The 15,891-nt window shown below is 49.2% G+C and overlaps 1 long non-coding RNA gene across 2 annotated transcripts in view; it reads right to left on the bottom strand.

Annotated features, from left to right (window-relative positions):
* The window catches only part of LOC110344559 (uncharacterized), a 146,897-nt gene extending 133,039 nt beyond the window's left edge, over nucleotides 1-13,858 (bottom strand). For both annotated transcript variants that reach the window (XR_015445985.1, XR_002387200.2), the window contains exon 1: nucleotides 13,166-13,858. This is a non-coding gene — a long non-coding RNA (uncharacterized LOC110344559). The remainder of the gene's footprint in view (nucleotides 1-13,165) is intronic.
* Between the last annotated feature and the right edge of the window lie 2,033 nt (nucleotides 13,859-15,891).

The raw sequence follows: 15,891 nt of genomic DNA, 5'->3' as shown, positions 1-15,891 counted from the left end.
ATGTCAGAAGCTCCTTTGAGGCCATGCCCCTGCCAACCTCATGGATCACCACTCTCCCAGTATCCAACTCTTGCCTCATTAGTTTTTTCTCAGGACTGGAAATAGCTGATCTCTTCCCCACCTCAGTTCTTTTGCACCTGCTGGACCTGCTGCCTAAAATGCTCTTTCCTCCTCTCTTGCCTTGGCTGACTCACTCGTCAAGTCCAGCTGAAAGATCTTCTCTGTTTTCACTTGAAAAGTTTTCAAGAAGACCTTAGTAAATGCTAAAGGCACACTGGGTCTTTCCATCGCATACACTGTTCCTGCACCTGCTTCTGCCCATCCTAGGACTTGAAGATTTGCACACATGTTGTGTATTTGCTCACTTATGTGCTCACCCTGTGTCTCTATCGTGAGACCAGGGTCATGTCTAGATATTCAGTTGCTGCTTCCCCAGCTCCTAGCAGGGGGCCAGGCTGGGGAGGCGCTCAACAAATGAACCTGGATGGACCACTGCTTCCAGCCTGAGACCAGCAAGGTGAGGAGCTACAGAGTCTCGAATCCTGAATCCCAAACATGCTCCACCTGTATCTTGGGGTGCCCTTATCCAGCTAGGAATATTGCTTTAGCCTCATTTTACAAATAAAGTGAGAGTCCAAGAGATTCAGAGGGCACATAGCTTCTCAGAGTGCAACCAAACTTGGCACCTTGTTGCTCCCACTAGTATCTGATGTCTTTATGAAGCTTCTGAAAAATCATGACACTCCAAGTCCTCTCTGCATCCAGTCCCTGCCCAACTCAGCTCGGGTAAATCAGGGCCAGAGAAATGGGGCTACAAAGAATCTGAGGCGAGTTATAAAGCAGCAGGCTGAGAGCAAGCCCCCACTAGACCCCAGGCCTCTCCTGCAGTCTGCAGGCCCTGTGCGCACAGAGCCCTGGCTCACTGCTGTTTTCAGCACAAAGAACAGCTCCCAGTTCATGCTGGGCGCTTGAATATTTGTTGAAACTATTTTAAAAATTAATATAATAAGATTAGGGCATCAGAGCCAGGGATTTAGCTCAGTGGTTTTGCCACTTGCTGCGCAAGTGCAAGGACACGAGTTCGATCCCCGGTATCAAAAAAAAAATCAGATTAGGGCATCACAGGTATGTACATAGCAAGGGTCTCACTGTGAGTGGAATTCTAGCCCACAGAAGCGTGTTTGCCAGACAGGTTTGCAGTTATGTTAGGGTTGTTTGACTGACACTGTTAACATTGAGGGCCAGATCATTCTCTATGTGGAGAGGTGCTGGGCATTCCAGCACCCCTGGCCACTGCTCTCCCGAAGCCAGTACAACCTCTCCACACCCCACTGCCCAGTTGGAGCAACCACAAATATCTCCAGACCTTTCCAAAAGGCCCATTTGGGGCTGGGGTGTGGCTCAGTGGCAGAGTGCTTACCTACCATGTGTGAGGCCCTGGGTTCTAGCCTCAGCACCAAAAACAGAACAAAACAAAAAGCTCACTGTAGGGACAAAGATCACCTTCTCCCCCAGCCTTGCCCCCACACTAGGAGAACCATGAAATTAGATGCAGCAGAGCTTAATCCTTCTGGCCACGTGGTCTTAGGCCCTTGGTGAGATTTAACTGCGACAAAGAAATAAGCTACCCAAGGCTCTGCTTGCCTTCCTGTTGTGCACAAAGTGGACAAATTCTGTTTCAGGAGAAATAAGGGAAAGGAATCGGGAGGACTCTGCAGGTCGCTACAGAGCAATTCTGGTTGGAGACCTCCCTGGGGCTGGCGGGCCATCTTGGCACTCAGCTCATGTGGGTTCCTGAAAGGTTCTCTGCAGATGGCTTCGTGACACCTGGATTCGATCTGAAATGAGGAATCGCTCCCAGATGCCAAAAGTCCTATTAGCCCAATCAGGGTTTCTAGTGCCTAAACAAAAGCTTCTGGAGCCAAAGTGAAAAATCACACCACAGACCACAACATGAGGGCAGGGAAAGGATGCTCCTTCTTCCATCACAAGTTCTCTAAATTAAGCAAACACTGAGATCAAGGTTTTCATTACAGAGAGAGAGGATCAAGCCATGCAGAGATTTTTCTAAGTGGTTCCATGACACCTCTTTACCCGTCGGATCTCATTTCCCCCAAAAGAGTGTCTTCCCTCAATTCTCTTTTTGAATGCGTTTGTCTAGCAGAGCGCATCCTCCTTCCTCACGGACTCCCACCCACAGCACAGGCTCAGCAAGGGAACTGAGTGGGGCACTGCATCTGACTCCAGCCCTTCCTGCCCCACTGGCAGAGGAACCAGGATGCTGAGCTGGAAATGCCAGGCCCTCGTGGTGGGCTGCTCTCTCTGGCCCTGGGCAGAATATCAGAGGAAAGCTCAAAGGCAAAGGAATGTTCTGTGCAGACTGCAAAAGGACAGTCCAGGTGAGGCATGTGCAGCCTCTCCCACGACTGTGACCTATTACTCATAGAAAAGGAACCCTGCCGTGGGTCAAAGTGCCCTACAGAGTAATTTTTAAAATATTTCTAATGCGGCTGATATTTTCTTCTGGCAAAATGTTAGAGAGAAGCTGAATAAAAAGAAGAAATGAAAGCCAGGCATGGGGGCTCATACCTGTAATTCCAGCACTCTGGGAAGCTGAGGCAGGAGAACTGAAAGTTCAAACCTGCCCTGAGACCCTGTCTTAAAATAAAAAATAAAAAGGGCTAAAGGTATAGTCCAGTGCAAAAGCCTGGGGTTCAGTCCATGGTGTAGGAGGAAGAGGAAGAGGAGGAAGGAAGGGGGAGGGGAGAGGCAGAGCGTAAGAAAGGGAGAGGGACAGGGACAGGGGGAAAGGGCCCTTATCAGAGAAACAGAGGCTCTAGAAATGGGCACCAGCTCTGCTTACGCCAGAAGCCGCCCCAAAACATCCTTTCGTGGGGCCCTCCCTGCTGTGGGGAGCTCGGTTTTTTCTTAGGGCAAGGCTGCTCCTTGGACTTCCGAGTGACAGTCCCTGTGACCTGAGGCCAGCACCAGCAGGAGACTCAGGCCAGGAGGCGGGAATGGCCATGCACCCCAAACCAGCCCTGGTGAGCCGCTATCTCAAAGCATCAAGCACTGATGGCTTCGACACCGAGTTATTCTTCAGTTGGATGTCACTGGGTTGGCAGGGCTGGTTTCCTCCCTCCCTGGCTTGCACATGGCTGTCCTGTCACCTCCATGGTGTCTCTTCTTACAAGGACCCCAGGCGGACTAGTTTCCAGCCACTCCACCTGCCTGATCGCCTCTCCAAAGGCCCTGACCCTAAGCACAGCTGCATCGTCAGGTGCGTGGTTAGAAGCCCAGCAGTAGCCATGACCGTTCTTTCCATAACTCCTCTCCCCACGTCCCTGGTCTCTGACCTAGCAGTGGCTGCACCCCTAACAGACACAGCTTCTGCCGGCCCCCTGCTCCTCAGGACAATTGCTCTGTTCCTTCCTCTGCCTCTGAATGCTACAAGTTTCCCACAGGTGTCCCTGGAGCGCATCCCCAGTTGTTTCCCTTAACACAGCTCAAACTCCACCCACAAATCTGCCCTGAGATAAAATGACCCAGGGAGGTGAGTGGCAGGGAGTTGAGACTGTCCTTTGTATCACCTGTTTGGCTACTTCATTTCCAATATGCAAGTGCTGTGATGGTAGTATTCAGCGGTTTGCATAGCTGCGGGTGTAGAAATTATAGAGCACGAAGGTATTTGCAGTAAGGTACATTCAGCTCTATAACTTGCCTAAGACAAGGTTTCTCAACTTTGGAACTATTGCGCTACTGACATTTGGGGCTGGATAATTTTCCGCTGTGGATAATGTCTTGTTCATTACAGAATGTTTAGCAGTGTCCTTGTCCTCCATCCACTAAGTACCAGTAGCATCTAACCCCCAATTGTGCCCCCCAAAATTCAGACTGGTAGCTAAGTGGCCTCCATTTGGGCAAGCTTTGAGTAAGAAGAGCCCTTGCTTTCCACTGAATGCCTCAGAAACCCTCCTGGCTTCACCCTCCTTACCTCCCCACAAACCCTCTCCACTACTGGGGCCCATGTCAGCAAGAGGACATTATTCCCCTGGAGCCCTGGGCCCTCTTCTAGACCCCTCCAGAGCCCAGGGCCCAGAATTCCCTGCCAAATGGCCCACACCCACTTCCAAAGATGGCGGAGGTCTCACTCCTGTCTCTGATACAGATGTAGAGAATGACCACAGGTTGGCTGTTGCAGGATCTGGGTGAGGCCTAGATGTCCTTGTCCATCAAAGTTTGCACACGTGCGTGTACAATCATGTTCAGAGCATGGAACAGAGCTGGAAGCAGGAAGGGGGATGTGGTGGCCCCCAGCTCGCCTGCAGCTGCCTCGGTCTGGGTGAAGCTGAGTAGTGCAAGAATGCTCAATTCAAACCTCACCTTCGAGGTTGTTAGGGAAGGGTACTGTCAAAGCAGAAGTCTCAGAGATGTGTTATGTGCACTGTTAGCCTGATGTGTAGCTTTTACTTAAGCAAGTGTGTGTGTGAAATGTGGACAGGTATCTAACACCAGTGTCCTCACAGCTGTCAGGGACTGGTGATCCCGCCCTCAGATCTGGACAGAGTCTCAGAGTGTCAAGAAGTAGGGATGGACTTTTGGGGCCATTAGAGACCATGGACAATGTGCAGTACTGCAAGTGTGGTGTCCCCAGGGAGACTATAAATGCCACATTGATCTCAGACCTTCCAGGGTGGCACTGAAGTTACAAGAAACTTAAAAGAGCCTGGCAGCCAGACATGCAGGACAACTCGACAGGGACCTGCATGCTGCCAGGAGCTTGGGACCAGAGCAGAAGCTGGTGAGCATCTCAGGGGGCACCCAAGTGAACACAGGCATGGAGAGCCAGGTAGGCAAAGCTGAACCTCCCAGCACCAGCACGTGCAGCCTCCAGAAATGCAGGTGCAACCACTGGAGAGCGCTCAACGCTCTGCTGCAGGCCTGGGAGCAGGTTTTAAACTAGAAATTGGGTGTGGTGACATCTGACATCGAACTCAGGGTCTCTGACTAGCTGCCAAGTCCTCCCAGTGGCCTTGTGCCCAGCGTAGAGCAAGGTACAGCGTGAAGTGGCCACTCAGCAATGGTGCTGGAACAGTGGCTATAGAATCCAGAGTTTCTGAATCTCTCTGCTTGGTTTCCCTTGAAAAGTGCATAGTTTGGTTTTGGAGTTCAGAAATGTGATATTTCTGTGCATCCAATGCTTGCTCGGCAGCACATACACTAAAATTTCTGTGCATCCAGTCCAAGCCTTCCCCGAAGAACATTTACATTTTTGAAACCTAGGAGTAGACTCTAACTTGTTGGTTGCCTGGGAAACAAAATGCACTGCTTTGTACCATTTAAATGTTAAGAGAGTTTTGATGATTTTCTACAGAAATCCTATTTACCCTGCACCAAGTTCCCCAGGCCTCCCAGCCTCCCAGGTTAAGGAGTTCCCTTTCATTGGAAAGTTCTTCACGAAACAAAGAGGGTGGATCTCAGTGCCTTCCATTTCTAGCTGTACTTCCTTCTACATTCCAAGGTTGAACAGATCAGATTCACATGTCACTGTGACTTTATATTTTATAGTGAGCCTGACCACTGTTAATTGAGCCCCAGATTTGGGGGGGGCGAGCTTTATTCATTCTCTCTAATACACTTGCGTCCTCTGAATAAGTAAGCATTTTTCCCAAGGAGGAAACTGAGGCTCAGAAATAAGTGAAATTACACAGGACAGCTGGAACTTGAACCTAAGTGTTCAAGGTCCCTAGGTTTTCAAGGTCCTGGCGAGGACTCTCTTTTCCTATGGCACACAGCCTCCTACTTCAGACTCTCCCGTTATTTGAGGTTTCAGTTTGGCGATGTCCTCACTTTGAGGTTTGCATCACCTTCCTGCCCCTAATTGCTCAGCATTATAGTGGGGTGCGTGCCAACTTGATCTCTCCCTCTGTGAGTCTGCAGAGGAAGATGTGCAAAGCAGGAGCCCTGGTGTCCATCATTTAGGGCAGAGGGAATGAAGAGGGATGGCTCTTTTCTGTAAGGCACCTCTCCCCTAAGTGGCTTAGACCTTCTCACCATGGGCACAAAGGCTGTTCTTGCAGAGTGTGCTCAGAGGTCAAGGAGGCAACTGAAACAATTGTGGGTGTGCCCACCCCAACCCCAGCTGCTGGGGGACCTCGCTTCACCCGAATAGGAAGCTCGGCAATTCAGGAAAAGGACACACTGGCACGGGTTCAAGGAAAAAAGGCAAGAAAGGACACTTATTTTTCAGAATTGAGTGTAACTCACATACTGTAAACTTCACCCACTTTATTGGTTTTCAGACTATTCACCAGGTGTGCAATCATCCGTTCTACAACATTTTCATCACCCCAGACAGAAACCTCACATTCATTAACGGTCACTCCCCATCTTTCCCGGTCCCCAGATCCTGGCAAGCACTGACCTACTGTCCCTGTGGAAGTCACCTCTTCTGGACCCTTCTTATAAATGAAATTGTCAATGTTTGACCTTCTATGGCTGGCCCTTTTCACTCGCCACGAAATTGTCAAGTCCAGCCACGCTGTAACATGTGTCACTGTTTGCCTACCTTTCTTGGCTGGATATTGTACGGACATAGCCCGTTTTCTTATCCCTTCATGGACACATGGACATTTAAGTTGTTGCCACCTTTCGGTATTACGGAGAATGCTACCAGGAGCATGGATGTAGAAGTTGTTTTTCGAATGTATTTTTTCAATTCTCATGGGCATCTGCCTAAGTGTGGAATTTCTGAATCACACAATAAATTGATGGTAAACTTTTGATAAACTACTAAAACATGTTCCAAAGTGCCTGCTTCCTTTTTTGTCCAAGATGTATTTCCTGTTCTGCCATCCTATATATTTCAGTATTTCCTTTTTTAGGGTCTATCTCCTCAGCCCATGTCAGTTGCATCAGGGCAGCTTTTCCTTCTTCTTCCTACCAATATTTCCAGCACCAAGGACAGTCCCTGGAATGCAGTAGACACCCAATCCATACCTGTTGGATGAATGAATGCATGCATGAATGATAGAGGCCAGTTTTCAATATGTATTCTAAATGTTTTGCACAGAGATTAGATGTTGCTATATATTTGATGGTATTTGGGTTCATCTCTATTATTTCCCTGGGTACCATGGAGACTTCTATGAAGCCATCACTTTGAAATAAAACAGAAAGAGAAAATTAGTCACTTAATTTTAAAGTATTCATGCTTCCGTATAATAATTAAGTGTTCTTAAAAAGAAAGGAAAGAAAAGATATTAGTTCTATTGTCAGCACCCATTTTTCTTTTAAATTTTTAAAAACCGAATCTCTGTGCTATTCTCATTATTTTCTCTGTCAGTCTGAGAGTTCAAGAGCAGGGATTAGGGTTGTGGGGACTCTGGGGAGGGTGGTGGATGTTGCCTTATTTGTCTCTCTGTCCAACAGTCACTCAGTGCCCCCTCCCCTCCAGAGCCTGGAGTTTGAATCCCAAGGAACCACTTCCTGCGTACCTGGGACCAGGTCAGGTGGGGCATAGCTCAAAGGCACTCACAGAGAAAGCCACACCATGGCAGCCCTGGGCTGGATGGGAAGAGCGGGCAGAGGCCTGGACAGGAAGTAAGGTGACCCTCTTTGCCACAGAGCTCTGGGTGAACCCCAGTGTCAGCTCTGGGTTCCACTGTCCCCTACTATCAACTGCTAGAATCGGGCCAGCACCTTCCTAAGCTTCTGCTACCTTGGGGCTTAGGGATCTAAATTCAGCCCATCTGTAGAGAAGCTGTGAGAAAGGATGAGCCACTGGACAGCCATCGGAGCCTGGGGGGCAGCAGCCTCATCTGCTGTCCCTCCACTCGCTCTGCAGCCTGAGCCACAGCATCAGTGCCACCCAGGGGCTTGTGAGAAAGAAAAATTCTCAAGCATCACCAGGACCCCTGAAGCAGACACTCCTGGGAAGAGCCGGCAGGCAGGTGATCAGAAGCAAGCCTGAGTGTCCAGTCCAGTCTCCAGGTCTCCCTCTTGGTAGACTTGCTCTATGTCCACACATAGCACCAATTAACTACTGACAAACCCCAATGTTCACCCCCATGGCTCAGTAGCGTTCATTATTCCCAAATTAGACAGTACACAACATGACCTCCCTACCAGGGGAGTGAACTCCTAGCTTCCCTTCTCTATCTCAATCTCTGGTGTTTGTGGCTGTATTTTCAGTCCCTCTGTGGTCACTTTAGGACTTTGATGAGTTCCACCCTCTATTTCTCCTTCCACTAACTTTTCAAGCCCTCTCTTGACATTCCGACTGGATAAGCTGCCCATTAGCTCCCGTTCCTTTCACACTGCTTCTCCTCCCTCCCATCCACTTCACAACTTCTGTCCCCAAAACCTTAGCTTTTTATGGTTCTAAACAGTTCTTACAATTCCCTCTGAACTCATATGCTGTCTTCCATGCTTGGTCTGCAAATCGAATTTCAAATGTTTAAAACTGATAAATGGCATTTATACTATTACAAGACTTGTGAAAGAAGGACAAGACAGCTTTTAACACATCATAAACTCCCAGTCGCGATCAGTTTTCACTATCTTTTGACAAGGTGACTATTGCTCATTGGTAGCCAGCCTGCAAGGTGGTGCCCCATAGTGCTGGCCTCCTGGCACTCGAAACTCTGTGCCGCCCCCACCCACTGGTCGTGAGGGTGATTCCACCCACAGGCTATTTCAGGCATAATACTACGGGACCTCTAAAGCTAGGTTACAAAGAGAACCACGACATCTACTGTGTTCTCTTGGCTCTGGGGACAGGTGGCATCATGGGTGAGGACATTCAAGCTGCACTATGGGGATGCTCACGAGGAGAGAAACCCAAGCCCCCACCAGCCATCCACACAGCCAGTCTATCATGCGAAGCTGCCAGGCAGGTGGATCTCCCAGCTCCAACCAAAGCTCCAGGTGACTCTAGCCCTACCCTGTGTGTTGACGGTAACCTCACGAGAATTCTTGAACCAGATCCCCCCACATTAAATTCCTTCCAGATTTCTGACCCCCAGAAACTGTAAACAACTATAAATTTTCATTATCACTTTAAGTCACTGAGTAGTGGGGTGATTTGCTCCACAGCAATTGAAAACAGTTATGCTTTAATGCAGTCAGCTGTATTTCACAGCACACGGCTAATTCCAAATATCAGAGTCCTAAATCGGGTACAAAGATGCATCTCTCAGCCAGAGATGATCCGTTTCGCCTACACTAAGACACAATTTTAGCTACGTGCAAAATTCTCTCCTGATCCTAATGGCAAAAGTCAAAGCCAACTCTCTGTAGATGCTGGGCCATCAGTCAGCACCTCACTGCAAGCTTTAGGTTCAGACTTTAACAGAAGAGAAAGCTTCCCAGAGCTCACCCCTGGGCCACACTGCCTGCTTCCCCACCCCATGTAAAAGCACAAAAGAGCTTGGTAAAGAGCTTCCGCCCAGGGCTCAGCCCCAGGGATTCCAAATCTCTGACTTTAGTCTTGACCCTGGAATGTGGGTTTTTTATTTGTTTTGTTTTGCTTTGTCCTTTCTGCAGCACTAGGGATTGAACCCAGAACCTTTGCACTGAGCTACATCCCCAACCCTATTTATTCATTTTTTTTTTTTAAGAGACAGGGTTTCTCTAAGTTGCTAGCAGCCCAGGCTGGGCTCACATATAGAATCCTCTTACCCCAGCAGCATCGCAGAGTGCTGGGGATGGAACCTGCTTTTAGAAGGAGCTCTTCCTTCCCCTGCCTTGTCCAGATAATCCTGACACAGGCAGTCCCCAGCCTGAGCTGGGACTGAAGATGTTCTAAAGATGGGGGCCCCCATTCCTTTGATCCATCAGCTCCAGCAATCACAGCTCATGAAACGGGAATGGCATTGAAAGCATTTATGAGCCCGACAAGCCAGGCCTTGTTCAAGTCTGAAGTCAGAGAGCAGCAAGCCGGGACCATTGTGTGGGATGTGTGCAATCACAATCCTTTCTCTGTCTCCTGTAAAACCCTCCAGTGAATAACCCGCTCAGAGAAGAACCTCACCGGAAGAATAAGTAGCCACTCCAACCTTCCTCCGGCTTTTCATTTTCTTTTGTAGTTTTGCAATTCTGATGGAATTGAATGCTCCCTTCTGGCAGATATTTAGGACCAACCTATACTTAAGAGCTTTTTAAAAGTCTCACAGACAATGCAGGGGAAACAATGTGGAGACCTTTAGGAAACTGGAGTGAAGAGCTTAGCTCCTTTTGCTGCCTCTTTTCGAACTTCACAGGAACTCAGATCAGAATAATCACTTAAGGCCCTCATCAATACCCACTGATCACTCTCCCGATGAAGTTATTAAAGCAGCTCCATATGTAGACTCCAGCCTCACCGGTGCCCAGTGCACAGCAGGGGGAACGAGATCAGGACTTGGTGATAATGAAGCATAAAGATTCTGCATGTGTCCAGAGTCTGTCCCCAACAAAGAAAGGCAGAGGTACCAAGCTGAATCTCCATATTCCAAGAGAAAAGTCCCAAAAGACTCGCCCCCCCCAACCCATCAAAAGCTTCTGCACTGCAAGAGAAGCCACCAACAGTATGAAGAGACAACCTACAATGTGGGAAAAAATTTTAACAGCTCTTTCTCAGACAAAAGTCTACTATCTAGAATATATAAAGAACTCAGAAAAAGCAGATCCCGCAAATATAAAGACCCAATTCAAAAATGGGCATCTGAAATGAACAGACATTTCTCAGACAAAGAAGTAAAAGCAGCAAATAAACACATGAAAAAATGTTCAACATCACTGGTCATTCGAGAGATGCAGATGAAAACAACACTGAGATTCTGCCTCACCCCAGAAAGAATGGCTGCTATCTAGAACTCAACCAATAACAAATGCTGGCAGGGGTGTGGGGAGAAAGGAACCCTTCTCCACTGTTGGTGGGAGTGCAGACTGGTACAACCACTGTGGAAATCAGTATGGAGATACCTCAAAGAACTAGGACTAGAGGTCCCATTTGACCCAGCTATTCCTCTGTTGGGTATCTTCCCCCCAAATTAAAAGAATCATACCACAGCGATATATGTGTACCCATGTTTATAGCAGCACAGTTTGTAATAGCTAAAGCTTGGAAACAGCCCAAGTGCCCATCAACTGGAGACTGGATAAAGATGATGTGGGGTTTTTTTATAAAATGGAGTACTAGTCAGCCATAAAGAATGAGAAACTAGAGTCATTTATAGCTAAATGGATGCACATTGAGGCCATACTCTTAAGTGAAATAAATAGGACACACATGTGTAAATACCAAATAGTTTCCCTGGTGTGAGAAACTGAGAGTGTAAATAAGGTTCAAATGGTATCATTCATAATGTGAAATAAAAAGAAAGGGTCTAAAGGAGTGGGGGAAGTGGGAAGGAAAGGCAAGGAAGAAAAGCGGAGAGGGGGAAAAAGGAAAGGAAAGAAAAGAAGGGAAAAGAAAAAATATGAGAAAAGGAAAAAATGGAAACAGGGAAGGGTGGAGGGGATGAAGGGAGGGCAGGGAATGGGGAAAAAATCAGAATCAAGACACGTCATGTACAGCTACAGGATCCCAGTGATGAATGTAACTGTATTGTAGACCTAAAATGTACCAATAAACTTAACGAAAAAAAAGTCAGAGAAAAACTTCCTATATTGACACTCAATTAGTGTTTATGAGTTCACTACGACTTGCGACTTGCGTCTGCTGAGATTGCTGCAAGCAGCCAACCAGGCATCCCCACGGGCATCCCAGCATGCTGGGCAAGGTGGTGATCCTACGGGCTCACGGAGAGCTCAAAAACATTTGGTTTGCCCCGTAGGTTTTGTTTTTTTAATTCAATGCCAACAGTTAAAACTCGGAAGCTTTCATATTCCCTGAATGTAGGTGTCCAGCTGGGATCAGTTAGCATCTTCTGTATAACTATCATTGGCTACCTCGTGATTTCAGGGTTAGGCTCCCGTCAGTGGATCTCCCCCGGGCATTTGCACTCAGCTCCCAAATCCCAGGGAGGTGAGGGAAGGCGGGGAAGGTGCTGGTGTGAAGTCATCGCAGTACTGAGCTGGGATGACTCAGTCTACTCCACAGCGTCTCATCCTCCGGCAGGCTAACCTGGCTTGTGTACCCTGCAGTCACAGTTCCTAAAAACAAAACCGGACGCCAGGAAGGCCCTCGAGGGCTGGACTCCCAGCCACACCCTCACGTCTCCTTCATTCTATTGGCCAAAGCCAGTCAGAGGCCCGCCTCGACTCGAGGGCAGAGGCGCAGGCTCCGCCTCTGAATGGGGCTGGGGGTGCGGCTGCTCTTACCACGCACTGCACAGCCAGTCTGCAGGGGGCCCCTCGGGCTCTCGTGCGCTGGAGGCAGCAGTGCGGTAGTGCCCCGAGCAGCCTGGCTCGCCCCTCCTGCGCAAGGCTGGGCCCTAAGGCTTCGGTCCTTTACACCCCCGCCCAGCCTCGAGGCCCGGGAAGGTCGCCCTGCGGTCCGGAGACCCAGGCCAGCGCGAACGCGGCTCCTGCGCAGTCCACTGAGACCTCTTCTGCCTTCTCAGAAAACATCTCCTTTCCACAGGCCCTGTCCCCTCCCCGGGTCAACAGCTCACGAAGCACGCGCAGGAGTGGAGGATTACTCGCTAAGGGGGGGTTAGAAGAGAAGCCGGAAGCTAAGGTTCCACACTGCCACTCCTGGTCTGTAAAACCGTACCTGCTACATCTCATGCTTCTCCTTGAAGATAGTGATAATTGCTTCATGCATATGCATGGATCTATTTTGAACGCATGGAAAATCTTTAGAGAAAATTTTTTTAAAAACAAGTTGATGAATTTACGGCCCGCTTCCTACGAGAGACAATTGGTGACTCATGCAAATGCGGTTTGCAGAGCGGCGCAGGGACTCAGCGGCCCTGGCCCAAGTAGCTGGGTTTGCAAAGTGCACCTAACGCTCTCCAACCCCGACGTCTCGGCTGCGGTTGAGGCTTGGGAGGACCTGCAGCGCCACCTGCGGGCAGGACGCGTACTCCACGGCTCCGGGGATCGCAAGCTGCCCCGGAGCGACCCCATCCGAAGGCGGGGTCCAGCGGAGCTCCGCCTCGGAAGCCGGCGTCCAGAACCGGGGGGCAAGGCCCAGGGCGCAGTGGTAGGACAGCAGGTACTGAGATGGTGCACTTACCGCCCGGCCTGCGAAGCGTTCGTAAATCCCACGCCTTCCCACAGACAGCCGCATTACACCCGTGCACCGATGAAGAAAAAATTCAGGTTAAATCTGCGGTGACCAAGGGCAGCTTTCAATTTTCTCTTGTCCCCCTGAAGACCTGATCATCTTGGTCTGAGTAATAAACTGACACCGGGCAGGTTGGCGGGGCGGGGAGCACGCGACTCGGAGAGGTGAGGGCTGAGGTCTGAACAACCCCTTCGCAGGGAGGGGGGCGCCGTGATTGGGGTGATGAACGGGCCCAGGAGAATGGCGGCCGGAAGCGAGCTGCTCTGGGCCTCGGAGCCGAGGTGCCACTGCCAGGCTTCCTTCCCGGCAGTTTCTCTTCTCCCTCGGTGAAATGTCAGCAAGCCGACCCCGTACTCCTGTCTCCCCCTGAGCTGGAAGCAAGCAAAGCTCAGAGAGACCTCGAACGCGAGGCCGCTCCTAAGGCCTCACGTCAAAGCGCCAGTCTCTGGGGTGTCCTCTTCTGAGCCCTGACATGCAGCGCTCGGCCCTGGCAGCTTTCGCCCCACGCCTGTCTGCTGCCCCCAGCCCTGGGCCTCGGCCACGTGGCCTCTTCTGAGCGGCCACCCGCTTCCCACGCGCCAACCTCAGCTCCAGCTGGCGCCCCCTCCTCGGCGGAGTCGGCCAGAGGGCAGCAGCTCGGCAGAGCCCTGTCCGCCTGGGGACCGGTGCAGCGCAACCTTGGAAGGAAAGAGGACGCCGCTGCGCTGCGTATTCACCACCAGCGCAGGGGGATGTCCTTGACAGGACTGTGTAAAACCAGATAAAGGAAGAGCTGCTATAATCACGGGGGGGGGGGGGTCAAAGCAAGAGAGAACAACAACCAGACCTGACTGAACACGCGGAACACGTCCCGGAGGACCTGGGGAAGCAGAGACTTGGCCCTGCCAGGCCGGCCTTCCCAGCAACCTTGCTCCAGGCTCTACAGGACCTTTCTAGGGAGACCCTGGGACCCCAGCTAACGGAGCACTGCCTGCCACTCCCTGGCCCCTTGCTCTGCTCCCTCGTGGCATTTGCTGCCATCTGACATTCCAGTGTGTATTTATTCGTTTAGTGCAGATCTCTCTAAAGGTAAATACACATCATACACCCATAAAAGTTAATTTTCCCTGGTTCAAAGAAGGGAAAGAACCCCTCTCTTTTTCCTACAGCAACGTTTCCTTTAGGAAACCTGTGATTGTAAATTCCTCCTCTGGCCCTTTGAGATACATGTGAATCTTTTTAAAAGCTAAATAAGCGACTTGTCGATTTTCTCAACCAGGAACGTTTTTTCTTAGGGGTCTGAGAGCCTTCCTGAAATGCAGGCCTCAAGAACATGGACGCCCATCTCCTAGTCCAAATGAGAAGTAAATTTAGGTGACCAGCTCCCAGCTACAGCCATGCTGTCATAGAGAGAAGTCTGCTATTCCTTTGAATGTAGATTCTTGCAATTAGCAAACACAGACGCCCACCCCAGTGGCCAAGTGAATTTAAGATGAGCCATAGGTCTGTGACAAATGCTGTCCTCTGACTTGAGATTTGCTCACCCCTGGTCTTGAGAAGGTGAATTGAATCAGCTGCCTCTGCTTGACTATGTAAAAGGGTAAGATTTCTTTCTGTCTTTGCCACCTTTGCCAGTGACATGTATCACACTCCGGTTTAATGTTTACTCTGTGATAAAACTGTTTTCTTTCTCTCCTACTTCTCTGGAAAGGAGACGTGGCTTTTAATTTTATTCCTTCAGCATCTCTTCCCCAGGACTGTGTAAGATCTGCAAGATTTTTTGTCTCTTTTTGCTCCTAGCTGCTTCCCCAAGATGATGCTTAACACTGAGTAGGTGCTCAAAATGAACAATAAACAATAACAATGTTTATTGAATAAATAAGCTTACTGCCAGTTGTAGGGGACAGGAAATTTTCTATTTTCTGAAGGTTTGATAATTGAGTCTATGAGATAAACTGACAAGAGACAGATCAACAGAAAAAAAAATTTAATTCTGTGTATATGCGCAAGAATAACCAAAACATTGCATCCTGAGCTGTAGGAAGAAACTGGCTCCCTGGGCCTCCAGTGGGAGGGAAGAGACAGCAACAAGCCGCAGAGGGCAGGGGAGAGAACTGGAGCAGTCAAGGCCACACTGCTGACATGTAGACTTTGTCTCAGGTGGTAGACCTCAGCCCACAGCAGCCTCTTGCTGATAATGATACGTTCCTGGTGTCAATTTCCTTTAGAGAGGTGCATCACTTTTGCCTGTATGTCTGCAGTTTCTCCAAATACCAGCTCAAAATATGCCAAAGAAATATATTTTGAGTGGCACTATCTGGTTTCAGTCATATTTTGCAGTGGTGCATCCTGAACCCCAAAGAGTATCTGAATTTTAGTTTTTGCCATAAGAAAGTCTTATTATAATAAAAAAATTTTTTTCAGTTTTTAAAACCTCCCCAGTTGACAATATGACAGGTGCTGTTCTTCAAGGATATTGATTTTATTTCCTGTGAATCCTTGTGCTTCTCAGACATGACTCAGTAGTCTTTGCTTCATTATCAGTAACTGCTCCAGACCTGCCATTAGTAACCATCTCAGACTTCATACAAAAAATACCCTATTCCAGATTCTTCCTCGATACTGAGAAATGATCTGGTTCCTTCTCAACAGCAGTGAAGAATGGATTCTCAGAATGCCGTGTCCGCCTCTCCGTC

This window comes from Heterocephalus glaber, unplaced genomic scaffold, assembly GCF_053883595.1.
Source record: "Heterocephalus glaber isolate CG9 unplaced genomic scaffold, H.glaber_assembly_v1.0 deba00001673, whole genome shotgun sequence".
NCBI classification, from domain to species: Eukaryota; Metazoa; Chordata; class Mammalia; order Rodentia; family Bathyergidae; genus Heterocephalus; species Heterocephalus glaber.
This window is presented reverse-complemented; position numbering and strand designations above follow the sequence as displayed.